General features: G+C 36.6%; 1 protein-coding gene and 1 pseudogene across 2 annotated transcripts in view; one reads left to right on the top strand and one right to left on the bottom strand.

Moving 5' to 3' along the window:
- ATL1 (atlastin GTPase 1) overlaps positions 1-12,873 on the bottom strand; it is a 73,327-nt gene that overhangs the window by 58,576 nt on the left and 1,878 nt on the right. The gene's annotated exons all lie outside the window — the stretch shown is intronic.
- Positions 2,539-2,763, top strand: LOC123574521 (small nuclear ribonucleoprotein G pseudogene; annotated as a pseudogene).

Raw genomic sequence — 12,873 nt, 5'->3', positions numbered from 1 at the left:
GATGGAAGGCATAATTCCCACTAAGAAAAACAAATACATATACCTTTGTAGTCACTGAAAAAAAGTCAGTTTTAGACACAGTTGTTTTCTAAAGAAATACCTAGTCCTTTAATCATCTTTGAGTCAGCTATATTGAAAATGGATGATTACTCTTTTGCTGAATTTTGTCTGTGTCATGCTCAATTCTATCTCCATCATTCTAAGCTGTTCTCTACATTGCAAAGATTGGAAATATACTGCAGAGACTGTGAAACTACGGCACTACAATTCTTACAATCCATTCTTGGAGAGCTCTTGTTTAGATTTTGCCAATGAAAAGCATTAATGACATTTGGAAGACAGGGTGAAGGAAAAGCCATTATTGCCTTCTAACAGAAAGAATAGATATGTGAACTGACAGCAGCCATGAGACTTGCAGCACATGGCAAAGGCACAGAACTACACCAATTTGTGGACAGTAGCTAACACGTCCACCAGATACTCAGGCACTTGGAAAAAGTATGTGATAGAGCTTTGGAACAGGCATGGAGTATAAGGATATTCAGTCCCAGGTGAATGTCCTCCAAAGGGCATTCACTGCTGAGGACCCTCAAGGTAATTAGGTACACAAGGTGACTCATTTTATGGATATCAGTCAATCTCCTTCCCTAGCTATCCCAGCTCAGTAGTACCAGAAACCAACCCAGCAAAAGAAATATAAAGCACCTACATTAATATCAGATAAAATAGACTTTGGGGCAAAAAGCATCATGAGAGATAAAGAGGTTTGTGGCATAAAAAATAAAAGGTTAAACTCATTAGGAAGATATAACAATTCTACATTTGTGTGCACTTAACATAGCTCAAAGGTCTATGAGCAAAATAACAGAACAGAAGGGGAAATTGACAAATGCACTTCATGTTTTTTTTAAAAACTTATCTGAGAACTTTAAAGTATCTATCAGATATCAGTATTTGGTAGATCAAGCAGTTCAAAATCAGAGTATAGAAGATATGAACAATACATTTAGTAGGTTTGAGCTAATGGACATATATTGCATACTGCATCAAAAATCAGAAAACATGAAATGCTTTTCAAATGCACATGGGATATTCATAAAAATTAAAAATGCATTAGTACATAAATCAAATTTCAACCAAGTTCAAAGCATGGGTGTTCTATAAACATGAACTGCTCAATATTGTAGCCAGTAGTCATATGTGACTATTTAAATCAATCAAAAATTAAGTGTATTTGGTCCTCATTCTAATTAGCCACATTTCAAGTGCTCAATAGCCACATATGATTAGTGACTACCATACTGGACAGTGCAGACAAAAAACATTTCCATCACCATAGAAAGTGGTGCAATACAACATATATTCTGACTATAATAAAATAAAGTATGAAATTGATAACAAAACATTAATTTAGAAAAAACCATACTTTTACCACATTCATGAGTAAAAAAATATATTATGAACAATGATATGGTCTGGCTCTGTGTCCCCACCCAAATGTCACCTTGAATTGTAATCCGAATTGTAATTCCCATGTGTTAGGGGAGGGACCTCGTGGGAGGTAATTAGATCATGGGGGTGGTTCCCCCATGTTGTTCTCATGATAGTGAGTGAGTTCTCATGAGATCTAATGGTTTTGTAAGGCACTTTTACCCCATTAGCTCTGCGCTTCTCTCTCCCGCCGCTACGTGAAGAAGTATGTGTTTGCTTCCCCGTATGCCATGATTTTAAGTTTTCTGAGGCCTCCCCAGTCATGCAGAACTGTGAGTCAATTAAACCTCTATAATTAAACCTCTATAATTCCTTTATAAATTACCTAGTCTAGGGTATGTCCTTATTACAGGATGAGAATGGACTAAAATTACATATTAAAATACTTAAAACTGAACAATAATAAATCTACTACATATCAACATATATAGGATACAGCAAAATTGTTATGTAGAAAAAACTTATAGCCTTAAATGCATAGATCAGAAAAAGAAGAAAAGCTGAAAATATATGAGCTCAGAATCCAACTTCTTAAGTTACAAAGAATAAAATATAGAATAAACCAAAAGAAAGTATAATAATACAGATGCACAGAAATTAAATAAATAGAAAAGAAAAAAGGAGAAATCACATGATAAAAGATATACTAAGGAAGGTACATGTAAACAAAATTAAGCAGAGAAAATAACAGAAAACTTAGAACAACCTTATGCCAGCTTGATGAAATGGATAGATTTCAAGAAAAATGTAAATTACTAAAACTGACTCAAGAAGAAATAGAAAACTTTAATTATTCTATAACCAAAACAGAAATTGAATGAATAGTTCAAAATCTTATATGTCAGGTCCAGGAGGTTTAATAGACTAGTTTTCTCAAACTAGATCATCCTAATCTTACAAGAATTCTTACAGAGAATTTTTTTAAAAAGGAAATGTCCATACTCATTTTATAAAATTAGTATAGCCTTGATACCTTGATATCAAAGTTAGACAAAGAAAGTGCAAGAAAGGAAATTCAGTGACCTGTAAGCCCATGGAAAAGACACCATGAGCAAAGCTCACCCTCTGGAGTTGAAAAAATGTATGAACAAGAAGTTATAACTGAAATTAAATGGTGGCAGACATGTCCAAGGAATATTGTGGGGATTTGATCCCTTTATGAATCTTGTGATAGATAAATGTGTGGAGATGGCAACTAGTGGACAGCAGAACAATATTGGAATGGTGGTAATACAAGGAAATAGTACCATCATGTTAGAAGCCTTGAAATGAGTATAAATAATGACCATTTAGAAGAGAAATCCATGTTGCCTCTCCAAAGGGCCTATTTCACTATGATGTAAAAATTAGGTCATATACATTTTCTTATTAGACTTTTTGTTAAATAAACTTTTGTAATAGTCAAAAAAAGAAATTTAGTTGTAAACATGCTTGCAAATATCGTCATCTAAAGATTAGCAAACCCAGTAATGTATTGAAAAAGGAAATACAGCATGACTATCCTGGATTTCTAGAAATGCAAGATCACTTCAACATAAAAGATCTATTAATCTAATTAAACATATTAACAAACTAGAAAAAAACCATATAATTATTTGAATGAATGCAGGAAAGGCATTTGTTAAAATTCAATATCCAGTGATGATTTTTAAAAACTAATAATTATGAATAAAGGAGAAATCTGATGAAGTCTTAATCTGATGAAGTGAGACTGGGAAGAGTTCTGAGAAGAACTCTGGAATCCATTGAAGACTTGAAACTTCCAGGGATAAGCTTGGACATAAATTGCAGTTAATTTCAGTCAATTTTAGCTCTTAGTTCAGCAGGAGCTACACATCCCATATCTCCCAGTCTCATGGCATATGCAGCCATACATGTGTTCCTGGAGCAGCTTGAATGCAGGTTGTGGGACCCAAGGTGGGAAAAAGAACCCTGTCTTCCAAAATTTGGAGATCTGTATTCTGATTGATAATTTGCTGCTTCTGATCATGGAGGTGCAGATACAGGTGAGTTGTCCTTGTTGCACACCCCACCTCTCATTGTTGGAAGCCCCACCCACTCTAGCTCAAGTGACTTTCAGGGGACTTAAAGGGCAGGTTCCTTTAACTACCCCTTCATTTTTCTTTTTCCCCCCTTTTGGAAACCAGACACTAAAGACTAGGACATTCAAAAGCAACTGCATACACAGGGGAAATTAGTTACCGCATATGCCCAGGGAAAGGCATAGGCTCAGAAAAGACCATGAAGATCTTAAGTTTACATGTCAGGCTGATCCTTGACATGGAGACATCCTACAACAATTAAAACAAAAAGAAAAAATAGCAAACCCTGGGAAAGAGAGAAATTCTGACTTCCAGAGTTACCACATTATTAGTTTCAAATGTCTAGTTTTCAACAAATCACAAAGTATACAAAGAAATAAGAAAGTACTAGCCATTTAAGCGGGAAAAAATAAAACAGAAACTGTCCTAGAGAAAGACAACATGGCAGCCCTACTCAATAATTACTTTAAAACCACTGTCTTATAAATACTCAAAGAACCAGCAGAAGACATGCAGAAAGTCAAGAAAAATGACATACAAACAAAATAGAAATTTCAGTAAAAAGATAGGAAACCTAAAAGTAAACCAAAAATAAATTCCACACTGAGCAAGATGGTTCATGCCTGTAACTTAAGCACTTTGGGAAGGTGAAGTGAGAGGATCATTTGTGGCCAGGATTTTCAGACTGCAGTGAGTTTTGATCATACCACTATACTCCAGCCTGGGCAACAGAGTGAGACCCTATCTTTAAAAGAAGAAAAAAAGAAGCTTAAAAATATAATAATTGAAATGAAAAATTCACTAGAGGGAGTCAAAGACAGATTTGAGCAGATAAAAAAAATCAGCAAACTTGAAGATTAGGAAAATAGAAATTATCAAGTCATTGAAGAATAGAAAGAAAAAAGATTGAAGAAAGCTGAAAACAGCTTAAGGAACCTGTGGGACACCATCAAATGAACCAACACACACACACTGTAATAGTTTCAGAAGAAGAAAAGAAAGAGAAAGTGGCAGAGAGATTATTTGTAGAATAACAGCTGAAAACTTCCCAAGTTCGATGAAAGATAGACATCTGAGAAGTTCAACAAATTCCAAGTAGGATTAACTCAGAGACCCACATTGAGACCCATTATAATCAAACTGTCAAAAGCCAAAGACAAAGAAAAATTTGAAAACAACAAGAGAGAAGTGACACATCACATAGAAGGGATTATTAACAAGATTTGTCAGCAAATTTCGCATCAGAAACTTTGGAAGCAAAAGAGCAGTGGGCAGACATAGTCTAAGCACTGAAAGAAAAAAAACCTGTGAACTAAAAATCCTATATCCAGCAGCTCTGTCCCTCAAAAATGAGGAAGAAATTAAGACATCCCCAGATAAACAAAAGCTGGAGTTTGTTACCACTAGACCTGCCCTTCAAGAAATGCTAAAGGTAGTGAGTTCTGCATGTTGAAATGAAAGGACACTACACAGTAACTTAAAGCCATATGACAAAATAAAAATCTCAGTAAAGGTAAATATATGGGCAATTATTAAAGGTAGTATTATTTTAATAATAGTTTGTAGCTTCATCTTTGGTATTCCATATGATTTAAGAGACTAATACTTTTAAAAAATAATTATAAGTCTAAAAGCTACTATAATAATAATTGTAATTTTGGTCTGTAATTCCACATTTTCTTTTCTATATAATTTAAGAAACTAATGTATTCTTTTTTTTTTTTTTTCCGACAGAGTCTTTCTCTGTTTCCCAAGCTAGAATGCAGTGGCATGATCATGGTTCAATGCAGCCTCAACTTCCTGGGCCCAAGTGATTCTCCTGCTTCAGCCTCCTGAACAGCTGGGGCTACAGGCATGCACCACCACGCCTCGATAATTTTTGCTTTTTTTTTTTTTTTGTGTGGAGACAGGGTTTTGCCATGTTGACCCGAACTCCTGGTCTTGAACTCCAGGGCTCAAGCAGTCCTCCCACTTCATCCTCACAAACTGCTGGGATTATAGCCATGAGTCACCATGTCCAGTTGAGAAACTAGTTACTAGTTTATGTTTTTTGGACACTTAATATGTATAATTTTATGATACCAAAAACTGAAAGGGGTGAGGATGGACATGTAAAGGAGAAGAATTTTTGTATGTTATTAAAATTAAACTAATATACATTCAAATTAGAGTGTTACAACTTTAGAATGTTAAATATAATCTCCATGGTAACCATAAAAAAAGCTAGAAGGGAAATGATAAGGGAATTAAAACATTACACTATAAAAATCAACTGAACACAACAGAGGGTAATGTGCAGTAATGCAGGAAATGAGAGACAAAAAAGCTGTAAGACACACAGAAAACAAACAGCAAAACAAACAAAAGAAGTCACACCTTATTAGTAATTACTTTAAATGTAAACAGATATAAACCCTCCAATCAAAAGATAGAGATTGGCATAATGAATTTAAAAACATGATCCAACTATATGCTGTCTATAAGAGCTTTGCTTTAGATCCAAAGACACAAGCAGATTGAAAGTGGTAGGGTGGAAAAAGATATTCCATGTAAATATAAACCAAAAGAGAGTAGAGGTGGTAATACTAATATCAGAAAAGATAGCCTTTAAAAAATCAAAAAAGTTAACAAAAAACAAGAACTGGTTTTTCTTTAGAGACAGTATCTTGTTATGTTGTCCAGGCTGGAGTATAGTGGCTAGTCACAGGCAAAAGCATAGCACATTACAGCCTCAAACTCCTGGGCTCAAGCAATCCTCCTGCCTCAGCCTCTGGAATAGCTGGGACTACAGGCGCATACCACCATACCTGGCTAGGAAGTCATATACTAATAAAAGTTTTAATACAGCATTTGAATATATAGCAATAACAAAAATCTATGTACCTAGGAACACTGTATCAAAATATGTGAAGCAAAGTTGACAGAATTGAAAGAAGAAATGGTTCTCTACTAATAGTTGGAGGCTTCAATATCCTATTCTCAACAATGGATAAAACAAACAAACAAAAAGGAAATAAAGACGTGCAAAGAAATAGAGAACTTGAACCACACAATATGCCAACTAGACCTAACAGTCAAATACAGACACTCTAGCCAACAACAATAGAATACACATTTTTCTCATGTGTACCTGGAACATTCTCCAGATAGACTATAAGGGAGGTCACATATTAAATCTCAATACATTTTTAAAAGATAGATATAATACTAGATATTTTCTTCAATCACAATGAGATGAAGTTGGAAATTAGCAACAGAATGAAAATTAGAAAATTCACAAATTTGTGACAATTAAACAACACACTCTTAAACAACAAAGGATCAAAGAAAAAAATCACAAGAGAAATCATAATATTAATTGCAAATCAAAACTACAATGAGATATCACATCACATCCATTAGAATGACAACTATTTTTTTAAAAAACAGAACATAACAAGTGTTGGCGAAGATGTGAAAAAATTTAAACATGTGTGCACTGTTGATAAGAACACAAAATAGTACAGCCTCTGTGGAAAACGGTATGGCAGTTCCTCAAAATATTAAAAATAGAATTACCATAATAAGATCCAGCAATTCCACTTCTGGGTATATACCCAAAAGTATTGACAGCAGGGTCTCAAAGGGATACTTGTACACCATGTTCATGGAAGTATTATTCACAATAGCTAAAATGTGAAAGCAACCCAGTGTCTGTCAACAGATGAATGGATTAAAAAATGTGGTATATACTTACAATGGAATGCTATTCAGCCTTAAAAAAGAAGGAAGTTGTGATATATTCTATAATATGGATGAAACTTGAGGACATTTTGCTATGTGAAATAAGCCAGTCACAAAATGAAAACTGTATCATTCCACTAACGTGAGTTACACAGAGTAGTCAAAATCATAGTTAAAGGAAGTAGAATGGTGGCTGCTAGTAGCCATGAGAAGGAGGGATGAGGAGTTACTGTTTAATGGGCACAGAGTTTCAGTTTTGCAAGATGAAGAGTTCGGGAAATAGACAGTGGTGATAGCTACACAACAATATTTTATTTGTGTACTAGTATCATGGAACTGTACATTTAAAAATGGTTATGATGGTAAAATTTATGTTATATGTACTTTACCACAAATTTTAAAACCTGATAAAAAATGAAGTGTAAAATTTTTAAACCAGATAATATAAAAGACTATTTTACAACTTTGAGGTAAGAGAAGATATTTTTAAAAATATAAAAAGTACAAGCCATAAAGGAAAATATTGTTTAAATGGACTACACTTAAACACATAATATCTATTTGTTAAAATACACTGTAGAGATCAAAGTCATGCACAAAATGGTAAAAGATATCTATAAGACAATCAGCAAAGGACTTACATGAAAAATATGTATACAACTCCTACAAAGCAAGAAGAAAAGATAACCTAATTTTAAAATGGGCAAAGGGCAAACAGACACTGAGGAGGGAATATGAATGGACAATAAATATATGCTCACGCCTCACTGGTAATCAGTAAAATGCAGACTGAAACTACAATGAGATATCATTTCAGATATATCAATACCAACTATGGGTAAGGATGTGGAGTAAACAAAATATCTTGTGGAAAATTGCACACTCCAGATTCTCTTTATTATAGGCACTTCAAATGTAAAACTAAATAGTGTATTTTTTAGGGATATATATTTATTTTTAGCTAAACTGTAAAAATTATCAAGCGAATTAGAAACTTCAATTTAATGAAAGTGTTTACTTTTGGAGAGGGATAAGAACAGGTTGTGCTGGCCGGGTGCAGTGGCTCACACCTGTAATCCCAGCACTTTTTGGGGCTGAGGTGGGTGGATCACCTGAGGTCAGGAGTTTGAGACCAGCCTGACCAACCTGGGAAAACCCCATCTCTACTAAAAATACAAAAATTAGCCGGGCATGGTGGTGGGCACCTGTAATCCCAGCTACTCGGGAGGCTGAGGCAGGAGAATTGCTTGAACCTGGGAGGCAGAGATTGCAGTGAGCTGACATTGCACCATTGCACTCCAGCCTGGGCGACAGAGCAAGACTCTGTCTCAAAACCAAAACAAAACAGGTTGTCCTTAAGGAGAGGCATACAAGGTGTGACAAAATATTGATAATGTTCCATTTCTTTGGCTGGGGGTCACAGGTGCTCATTCTTTTTAAAAAACTGAACACATATGTTTTATATGTTCTTTTGTATACATATGTTTCATAAGAATTTTTATGTAAAAGAGGAAGACCCTCTAAATCTAAAATCTTTTTTTTATTACTGGAAGTACCACACGGTGGATTATTTCCCTGGTGATCATAGGTTCTGCCTACAGTGTAGTCACTGATTGTAAAGATAATAAAGGCTGCAGAGTCTGAAATGGAACAAAGGTGTAACCCATGAGTCATCAAGACAAGGTAAGCAGATGTTAAGTATAAAAAATATATAACTATAGGAAAAGTAAATTTAAAAGATGCAGGGAAGGCAACTTAAGTTAAAAAATGTAGGGAAGGAAAATGTACAGTACATGTCTTATATACAGTACACATCACACAGTACATGTATGACCCAGTAGAAAATTATTTTTTTTTTTTGAGATGAAGTCTCGTTCTGTCACCCAGGCTGGAGTACAGCGGTGCAATCTCAGTTCACTGCAACCTCCGCCTCCCGGGTTCAAGTGATCCTCCTGCCTCAGCCTCCCTAGTAGCTGGGATTACAGGTGTGCACCACCATGCCCAGCTATTTTGGGGTGGTTTTGTTTGATTTATTTATTTATTTTGAGACGGAGTCTCACTCTGTGACCCAGGCCGGAGTGCAGTAGTGCAGTCTCGGCTCACTGCAACCTCCGTCTCCTGGGTTCACGCCATTCTCCTGCCTCAGCCTCTTGAGTAGCTGGGACTACAGGCACCCGCCACCACACCCAGCCGATTTTTTAATATTTTTAGTAAAGACAGAGTTTTACCGTGTTAGCCAGGCTGGTCTCAAACTCCTGACCTCAGGTGATCCATCCACCTTGGCCTCCCAAAGTACTGGGATTATAGGCATGAGCCACTGTGTCCAGCCAAGACCCAGTAGAAATTTTATATTGTTTTAAGAGAATTAGGTATATAGAAGATGAGGTAGGTAAAAAGGGACAAACAGTCTCATTTCAAGAAAAATAGAATGTAGCCAACTGGAAAAGAAAGAATATCATGAGGTAACTATAGCACACTCAAGATTGTTTTAAATCTTTCCTCAAAACCAGAAACCTAAAAATTAATTTTCCACAAACGCCTTTTCAACAACTGGGCATTTCCTACACTTACTATGAAGCCAAGATAGTGATTTTTAAAGGCAGTCAAAGCTGCACTTTAGTGCAAATACTATTTTTCTTCTTCTTCTTCTTTTTTTTTTTTTTTTTTTGAGACAGAATCTCGCTCTGTCGCCCGTGCAGTGATGCGATCTTGGCTCACTGCAACCTCTGCCTCCAGGGTTCAGGTGATTCTCCTGCCTCAGCCTCCCAAGTAGCTGGGATTACAAGTGTATGCCACCACACCTGGCTAATTTTTTGTATTTTTAGTAGAGATGGGGTTTCACCAGGATGGTCTCCATCTCCTGACCTCCTGATTCTGCCCGCCTCAGTCTCCCAAAGTGCTGGGATTACAGGCGTGAGCCACCGCGCCCCGCCTAGCGCAAATACTATTTTTCTAAAGCAATTTCGCACTATCTGTTTCTGTCACATTGTAGAAAACTCAAATTCCCAGGTGGTATCCCAAGTTTTTAAGCAACTTTGACAAAAACAAACAAACAAAGTATGCATTTCTGTTTTGTTTCTGGTAGTACTTAAGCTCTAACCCAGCAGTGAAAGACTGCTTTCTGGGCTACTGTTTCTGACACTTACCTGTCCCCTTTATTTTCCACACTAGCACATTCTTTGCCTACTTCTCTAGTCCAAGTGATCACATTTATAGAGCATCGATTTCTTATATCAGCTTAATCCTAGATAAGCTTGTTGTGGTACCTTTTGGCATACTAGTCCTTGCCCTCATCACATGGACTGTAGAAGCAAACAACCCTGAATTTGAATACTAGATTTATAACCTAGAAACTATGGTACCTCTGGCAAGTCACTTACGCTCTCTGAATCTCAGATCCCTTATACATTCAAATGATTCATAATAATACTAATGCCTATTTTGGAAGAATTGACTTGCATATGCTTAAATTTATTCAAACATCTTAAGGGTAGATTTAGGTACAGGTGGTAGGATGCTCAGTTCTACTCAGACTTGCTTCCCGGTTTTATCTCTGAGTATGGTCTTCAAACATCACCCTCAATTCTAGTAGTCAGCAGAGATGCTTTTCTGCTGTCTAGCTTTCATGGTCCCTGTAAGACCTACAGGTCTGTAGCTACTAAGATAAAAACACCTGTTATATGGTCCTTAGGTTCCTTATCTAAATTTTAGCTCTCAGGTTGATTTTGCAAATATCTTTCTTGCCCTTTTCTTGGAAATCACCGTATTTTCCCATTCTGGATTGTCTACCTTGATGCCTTTTTCTTTCTAACTTGTCTGAAAAATACTTACTTAGCTAGATAAGGCCAATTCGCTGTGTTTTTTTGTTTTTTGTTTTTTGTTTTTTTGAGACAGAGTCTCGTTGTCGCCCAGGCTGGAGTGCAGTGGCACGATCTCGGCTTACTGCAAGCTCTGCCTCCCGGGATCACGCCATTCTCCTGCCTCAGCCTCCTGAGTAGCTGGGACTACAGGCGCCTGCCACCACGCCTGGCTGATTTTTTGTATTTTTTTTTTTTTTTTTTTTCAGTAGAGATGGGGTTTCACCGTGTTAGCCAGGATGGTCTTGATCTCCTGACCTTGTGATCCACCCGCCTTGGCCTCCCAAAGTGCTGGGATTACAAGCGTGAGCCACCATACCCGGCCGACTGGCTTATTTTTTAAGCTCTCATAAGATTTTTCTCATGAGACCTCTGTCTACTACGAGGATCTGTTTTCTGTATTATCTTCACACCCCACCCCATTCTCTCCATAAAAACATTCCACAATATCATGTTATAGAAAATAAATTAGGAAAAAACCCCAGGTTCTAATTTCAGTCCTTTTACTTACCAAATATGTGACTTTCACTAAATCATTTGACTCACCTCTGAGTTAGTTTTTTTATCTGCAAAATAGTGATATGCCCTAAGACACATAATTACTTAAGAGGTTGAAGATCAAATGCAATAATGCAGATGAATATGCACTGAAACTGTAGTTCTATAATATAATACAGAAGGTATTAACCATTCAACAAAGAGATAGAATAGAAGATAAGGGAATCTGAATTCAAACTGAAGAGCAGGAATCCTGGGTCAATCATCTACTAGCTATACCTTTTAACATGTAAAATGAGGATTACAGCATCTATTTCATATGATATTAGCTTAATGATGTTGGCTACTATTGCTGTTACTAAATGCCTACTATGTGTTAGTCATTCTACTAGATACTGGTAATAAAATGGAATTAAGACTGACAGGGCTAACATCTTTGCCAAAACCTCTATCTCCTACTCCATCTACTACATTTTCTAAGTCATTTATGTCATATATTCTTTACAGCAAAGAAAAATCTGAGTAGTAAAGCATTTCCACAGAACATCAAGGTAAGAGTCCAGAATTCCACTATTTCTTTTCTATAATAATTTCCAGTGAACACTATAGTGATTCTAGTATTTCTTTTCTTAATCCATCCCTTCAGTTGAAACTTTCCTGATGATTTCTGGGTAAACTATCTGGGATGTTTCTATCAAATGTAAATAATCCAAGGTAGTATTTCTCAAAATAACACCTAAAGACCATCTGCTTCCCAATCACCTAAAATGCTAATTAAAAGGCAGATTCCTAGGCCCTCTTTCAGATCTGTTGATTCCAAAGCTCTGGCTAGAAGATGGGAGAGTCTGCATTTCTAATAAGTCTCTGTGTGATTTTTATGAAAACCCGATGTGAGAACCATGTTCCCAAGAGGAAAAAACTTCCACTACATAAGAAGTTTATAAGACCGGGCGTGGTGGCTCACGCCTGTAATCCCAGCACTTTGGGAGGCTGAGGCGGGCGGATCATGAGGTCAGGAGATCGAGACCATCCTGGCTAACATGGTGAAACCCCTTCTCTACTAAAAATACAAAAACATTAGCCGGGCGTGGTGGTGGGCACCTGTAGTCCCAGCTACTCCGGAGACTGAGGCAGGAGAATGGTGTGAACCCAGGAGGTGGAGCTTGCAGTGAGCTGAGATGGCATCACTGCTCTCCAGCCTGGGCGACAGAGCTAGACTCCGTCTCAGAAAAAAAAAAAAAAAAAGAAAAGTTTATAACCAA

The sequence above is a fragment of the Macaca fascicularis genome, chromosome 7 (genome assembly GCF_037993035.2).
Source record: "Macaca fascicularis isolate 582-1 chromosome 7, T2T-MFA8v1.1".
NCBI lineage: Eukaryota > Metazoa > Chordata > Mammalia > Primates > Cercopithecidae > Macaca > Macaca fascicularis.
The sequence above is the reverse complement of the archived record's forward strand: the minus strand, read 5'-3'. Positions and strand labels throughout refer to the sequence as shown.